The 6,720-nt window shown below is 38.6% G+C and overlaps 1 pseudogene; it reads left to right on the top strand.

Moving 5' to 3' along the window:
* On the top strand, positions 222–3,622 carry Setd9-ps1 (SET domain containing, pseudogene 1; annotated as a pseudogene).

Here is a 6,720-nt window from a genome sequence, read left to right as displayed (position 1 = left end):
TTCCATAACGTTTCCATGCCTTAGTTTCTTTGCAAAAATCGCATGTTGAATACTAGCTACTTGGATGGTCATTGTTGAGGGGTTAGAGATCTCTGAACTTTCCCAAAGAATTGCTTTTTCCAAGGTATTAATTTTAGTATATTTTAATTCATTAAGGGCAATAACCCAGAAATCATCCAGAACACTGATTTTTGTCGATTGATGCGTAAATGGAAACTTTTCAGATTCTTCAACACATTATAGAGGACTCCATAGATAAAATTATTGCAGGTAAAGTTGTTCTAGGAACGTGGCCAAAGGTTTCCCAGGCTCTATTTTTAAATGACCATAGTAAACAATCAAATCTCTTACTGTGCTTCCAGAACCTGTTGAGTCAAAATATCAACACCTTCGGGGAATTCAGCATCAAAAGGTGAAACTGCTTGAAAATGGTTATCAACGATAAAATGGCTTTAAGCCAAAAGACATTCTTTGTAAGACCTTGGGTTTCAGTGTTGCTTGAGCAAATTACTGAGATGTGTCTTGTCACTGAAGGACTTGGTACCAAAGGAGCAAAATCTATGTATCCTAGTAACCGCTAAGTTAGTACTGCCAAAAACTGCTTGCATAGCCCTGTAATCAGAGTAAAGGTTTGAATCTGAAACCCAAGTTTCCACAGACTTTTAAAAATTGTAATTTCATAAGTAATCTTATAAATTACATTGTGTGTTGTATGTGTGTGAAAAGTGTGCTATAATGTTTGATGGAATAATTGCATTTTATAGGGCCATCTTTTTGGTCATGAGAATCTCCCAATAAATACTCATTTTCTCCTTTTCTTCATTGCCAGTAAAAGAAAAAAACAAAACAAAACAGGGAAGGTCAGAGTTATCTGTTCTCATATAAGTCTTCTTTCTACACTAGTCATTAACAAAATACACTTTTAAAATACTCTCCAAGGAATATCAGATTAGACTAAATAAGTATGTGTGCATATATGTGCATATAACACTTCGTAAAACTGAGCCTAAAATATGTTGTTCATATTATCATTAAGATTAGATTCTGCCTGCTATATGGACTGTTGGTTCTGCGCTTCATCTTCTGTTAGGAACAAACTCTATAAAGAGAAAAGTCCTTCAAACACATGACATCCTAGACTGGAAATTAACTGTTTAAAAAATGAAAGAATTTGGGGCTGGAAAGATGGCTCAGTGGTTAAGAGCACTGGCTGCTTTTCCAAAAGTCCTGAGTTCAATTCCCAGCAACCATGTGGTGGCTCACAACCATCTGTAATGAGATCTGACCCTCTCTTCTGGTGTGCATGAAGACAGTGTACTCATATACATAAATGTTTTTAAATAAATTTAAAACAAAAGAAAGAACATGTATTATAAAAGAACATATTATAAAGCATTTTGCACACTGTTTTCCTGTCTTGCACTTACAAATAAGGTCTATGGGAGTAGCATGGAAAACGGTTGTTGTTTTTCCCTTTTTCTTTTTTAATTGCTTTTTTTTAAAATTTGATCGCCTTAACTACTGTAAACATAGCCTATTTTTGTGCTTAAAATACTGAATGGAAAACTCCATTGTGTGTTGCTGGACTGTTTTGGAAATATTTGGTCAAATGTATGTTAATTTGGCTGTAATGACATTTAAAGCAAGCAAACAAACAAAAAAAGCTGTGAAAATGGCCTTGGAGCATTATCTTTAGTTACTTGAAGAGTTTCTAGTTTTTTTTTAATACAGTTTATGTTAAAATAATCTTTATTAATTTAGAGAAGACAATCAATGTCTGTGAAAGAACGGACTCTTTGGATTTTTTTTTTTTTTGTGGTCATTGTGATTGATTGCTTTTTCTTTTCCTTAGTTTCACATTCTTCCTTTGTTGTAAATCTTAGACTGACATCTAGCTTTGACAATCATAGTATGTTTTATTTCCTGAGGGGGAATAACTTAGAATACTGTTGAGTTTTGTACTACTGGTATGTTGGTGAATTTTTAAACTGTGTGCTAACTGAATAAATTATATGAACTGAGAAAAAAAAAGAACATATTATAATGAATTTATTATTTTATATATGTGCAATTAATATACACTAATGAGTTATTCTTTTTTTTCTTTTTCTTCTTTTTTCTTTTTTTTTCGGAGCTGGGGACCGAACCCAGGGCCTTGTGCTTGCTAGGCAAGCGCTCTACCACTGAGCTAAATCCCCAACCCCTAATGAGTTATTCTTAAAGATGGAGGGATTAGAATAGACTTCTATCTTAGGTTTATAGTTAGGATATGTCCTTATCAGAATAGTTTAGTTTTACATGTTGCTACCTAAGCCTTTGCCTTGTTGTATAGTAGTTACAGTATATCACAAGCATGACCCAAATTCTTTCACTCCATTGGAAACTCTTTTAGTTTTAGATGCTAGATGGGATGCTCAGTGATGGCAATGACAGAGGAATATCAAAAATTCTATTCCGGCAATTAATGCCCATATTCACACTCAGTTATACGATGTAGAACTATAGTAGTCATAGTCATTGCGGCTTAACCATTGATGCTTTAAGTAAAATCCATTTCGATGGTTGCTATGTGACAATGTAGTTGCCTGATTGGTAGACAAAACCTTTTGAAAAGAAATTGCACTTGTAGTGTACGTTTTGTGGTTTTGGATTCTTTCACATACAAGAGGATACTCCCTTAGCTAATGCTTTCGATTTTTGCAATGGGAGAGATCAAACTGGCCTTTTAAGAATGAATGACAGAGAGCGCTTGCCTAGGAAGCACAAGGCCCTGGGTTCGGTCCCCAGCTCCGGAAAAAAAAAAAAAAAAAAGAACCAAAAAAGAATGAATGACAGTATATGGTTAATATCAAAAACTTACAATCCACTCCTTATAGGACGGTATGTCCACAATTGTTCAGACAGTAAGTTGGCCTGCCCCCGGCTTTTGACAGGAGGCACAACAATGGCTAATTGTTCTTCCTCACGTGACGGAGCACAAAGCCACAGAGCTTAAGTGGCTGCAACTTGTTGAGAAAAGGTATCTTTCGATAATTATAGACATTTTAAATGATTTGTTTTATCAGTGTTGGAACATAGTTTTAGAGATTAACCACTAGACTAATATCCCCTTTCTTTCTGCTGCTAAGTTTGTAAGCCGTCCATTTATTGGCTTGACTTTCCCTCTGGCTAGTTAAAACTAGAAGGCCTGCCTCCTTTATTAAACCGAACGACTGGAACCCTTAGTTCCTGATATTTTAAAAGAAAACAATGAAGCCAAGCATGGTGGGTAAGGCTATTATTCCACCACTGGAAGGCTGAAGCAGGAGGGTCAGAGTTTAAGGTCAATGTGGGCTACGTAAGAAGACCCTGTCTTGCATGAGTAGAGACGAAGTACACGTTGACTGTATAGGTTTGTGTGTAATCTAAAGGCTTTAAAGTTTTATTTTACTAATTAGTAATATTTTCGTCGTGTTTCAACAGTTTAGCGAAACCATACAGTAAATACCATCCATTGGTGTTTTTTATTCAAGCCCTATGTCATGGCTTCTTCTCTAAAATGTTCCTGTTCCTAGCCAGAACCACTAATGTCTACTATCAGGAATTTGATGTGCCCGCAGTTTCCCCTAGAGAACTGAAGCAAATTTCCCAAACACAGCCTGCAGCAGCAACAAAGGTCTGCCTTTTTAAATCAGCATGCCCAGTCTTTGTTAGACTACACTTGAACAAGAGTTAATAAAAAAATCTTTATGGAATTTGGAGCACCTTTTTCTTTTTAGTAAAAACTTGGACAGAAGGTGGTTCCGTGACAGAGTGCTTGTATGGTATGCTAGAGGCTCCAGGTTTGATCTCCAGACTTGTTTAAAAGATTTTCTAAGTAGTTATTGTGTTCACTCTAAATGTTCAGGGTTTTTGTTTGCTGGTAACTTCTTTGAGTTCCTACAAAGCAAATGTTTTTAGACTTAACTGGAGTATGGAGTTGTTGTTGTTGTTATTTATGGTTGTTGTTATATATATGCCCCAATTTCCAGGTAAACGCTATTTGCTTCATTTTAATGTCAAATTTATACGTAATCCAATTCCATTTTTAACTGGAATTAACTTATTTTTAACTTATTAAAACTACTTTAATTGGGGTTGGGGATTTAGCTCAGTGGTAGAGCGCTTGCCTAGCAAGCGCAAGGCCCTGGGTTCGGTCCCCAGCTCTGTTAAAAAAAAAAAAAAAAAAAAAGACTTAGAAGACACAAGTCTACAAGAGTCTCCTGGGTCTTTGGATCTGACTCAAAACTACTTTAATTTATTGTTTCATGTTTTCTCTTTATTTTTAAGTTGTTTGTGAACCTTAACCAAGCATTAGCAATTAAGATTTTATTTTGTGTATGTGTACACTTATGCAAGGTCCTAGTGGAGACCAGAGAGGGTCTGGTGATTTGGAACAGGTGTGTCACCCAGTGTATCTGACACGGGTGTTAGAAACTCAGTTAGTCTCTTGAGGAGCAGCAAAATGCCCTTCTTTCTCCAGCCTCAGCAATTGTTATAGTATTGTGGATGTGTACAGGACACTGTAAAAACTTTTACAGAATAAAGAAAAACTGCCTATGGTGTTGCCATGAGCAAATTGGTATGTGTGTAATTTACAAAATTGTTTATGGGGTCATTGTCCTCCTTCCAGTCTCTGGACATTTTCTAAACCAATCAGGGAGCCGAGTGATTGGTTTACTAAAGGGCAGGCCTGGTGGCGGAGACCTGTCCCTGTCTCATTTCTATGGAGAGGGTGTCCATTGGTAACGTTCCTAACCTTTCTCTGCCCACTGGAGAGGGACTGAGAGCACCCTTGGCTCTGTGCAGAGATGTTAGCCCAGGTGTTGACAAAACGACTGTACTTAAAAGGGAAGAACTATCAAACCAGCCCCACTGTGCTCCATCTGATTCCATCCGGCCCTGAGTCTTACTCTTAATGGTTCCTTTGATCCATCCACCCGACTTGTGTGCCAACTTACTTCCAAGCTTGGAAAGGATAATACCTTTACTTAGCCCCTCCATCCTTAGGGAAACTTCAGGACTACATTTTGACCACCATCACAGCTATCTCACGAGTTTTGATTGCTTATTTTATTACAATTTAAGTCAGCTTTTCTTCCTATTTCTGCCCCTTATATAACCAAGGTTGGTTTTTTTTTTTGTTTGTTTGTTTTGTTTTGTTTTTCTTGTTTTTTTGTTTTTGTTTTTTTCGGAGCTGGGGACCGAACACAGGGCCTTGAGCTTGCTAGGCAAGCGCTCTACCACTGAGCTAAATCCCCAACCCCTGGGTTTTTTTTAAGATAGGATTTCTCCTTGTTCCAAATAGATATAGGTCATCTTCCTCCCCTTACCCACTGAACATTTCTACACAGGGGGATAAAAAGGAGTCCAAGTTATTTTAGTGTGGGGATACTAAAGGACAAGTTGGTGGCAAGAAAACCTGCTCCTGTTTTTGTGGAGAGGGTGTTCTGGTTCTTCTGGAACTAGGTCTGCAGACCAGGCTGGCCTCAAACTCAAGAGATCCTTCTGTCTCTGCCTCCCAGGTGCTGGGATTAAAGGTGTATGCCACAGCCCTGGCCAATGATGAGTAATTTCATGACATATCCTTACTTAGAATTCCTTCACATAGGTGATCTAATTGTTACTTCAGATCCCTTCTTCTGCTCCCCCAAACCCCAACTCATGCCACCACTTAAACCTGCCTTGAGTTTTCAACCTGCAGACCCCTCTCCCCAGATTGCCTAGGAGCTTGTCCTGAGGCCTGACTAAAACCCCCTTTCCACCTGAGAGTCCTAGTTTACCACCACCCCCTCTCCCCTGTTTTCTCTATGGCAAAGACAGACCTCAAGACTGTTAAAGTGCAATTAGGAATGGACAGGAGGCACTTGGGCTGGAGAGATAACTCAGTGGTTAAGAGCACTGACCACTCTTCCAGAGGTCCTGAGTTCAGTTCCCAGCAACTATATGGTGGCTCACAACCATCTGTAATGAGATCTGATGCCCTCTTCTGGTGTGTCTGAAGACAGCTACAATGTACTCATCTAAATGAATCTTTCAAAAAAGGAATGGACATGAGGAAGCCCTTTGGGCTGTAATGTCCCTAGAAGTCAGAGCCATTTCTGTTCCGACAGGCTTCTCTCCCTTCCTCCAAGCCTTAGAAGCAGCACAGCTCTCACAGTGCCAAGCTGTGGAATATTGGTCCAGCTCCTGTGTTTGTGGCTATAACATAGATGTGTCATGGGAAGGTACTGTGGTGTTTGGTGATGGAAGGATGTGGTTCTAGACAAGCAATGAAAGCAAAAGGATCAACATTTTTACTCTTATCTTGGCTTTATGTAAAACTGGAACTGAGAATGTTGGGATTTTAGTAAGATCAAGGCGTGGGAAAGGGATGGCTAGAGGCCATGGCATGAAAATTGTAAATAAGAGTAATAGGTCACAAATGCCAGTCTGCTAAGTTGTGAATCTGATCACATTCCGGATCTCTGCCTTCCTGGAAGACAGCTGCAGAGGACTGTTCTGTTCGGAACAGATAACCCAGGAGCTGCCTCCTGAGCTAAATGAGGATCTTTGTAATCGTTAGAATGATTATAGGTCAAAAACTAGTAGAGGGGATTTACAAAAATTATTTTGCCTCTCAGGCTGAATATCTTCATATCTGGTAATAGCTTAAGAATGTTTTTAATTTCTTTGGTAAATAGTCACACAAACCAGGAAAAA

The sequence above is a fragment of the Rattus norvegicus genome, chromosome 2 (assembly GCF_021556685.1).
Source record: "Rattus norvegicus strain SHRSP/BbbUtx chromosome 2, alternate assembly SHRSP_T2T, whole genome shotgun sequence".
Classification (NCBI taxonomy): Eukaryota; Metazoa; Chordata; class Mammalia; order Rodentia; family Muridae; genus Rattus; species Rattus norvegicus.
Note: the sequence above shows the minus strand (reverse complement) of the source record. Positions and strands in the feature narration are given on the sequence as shown.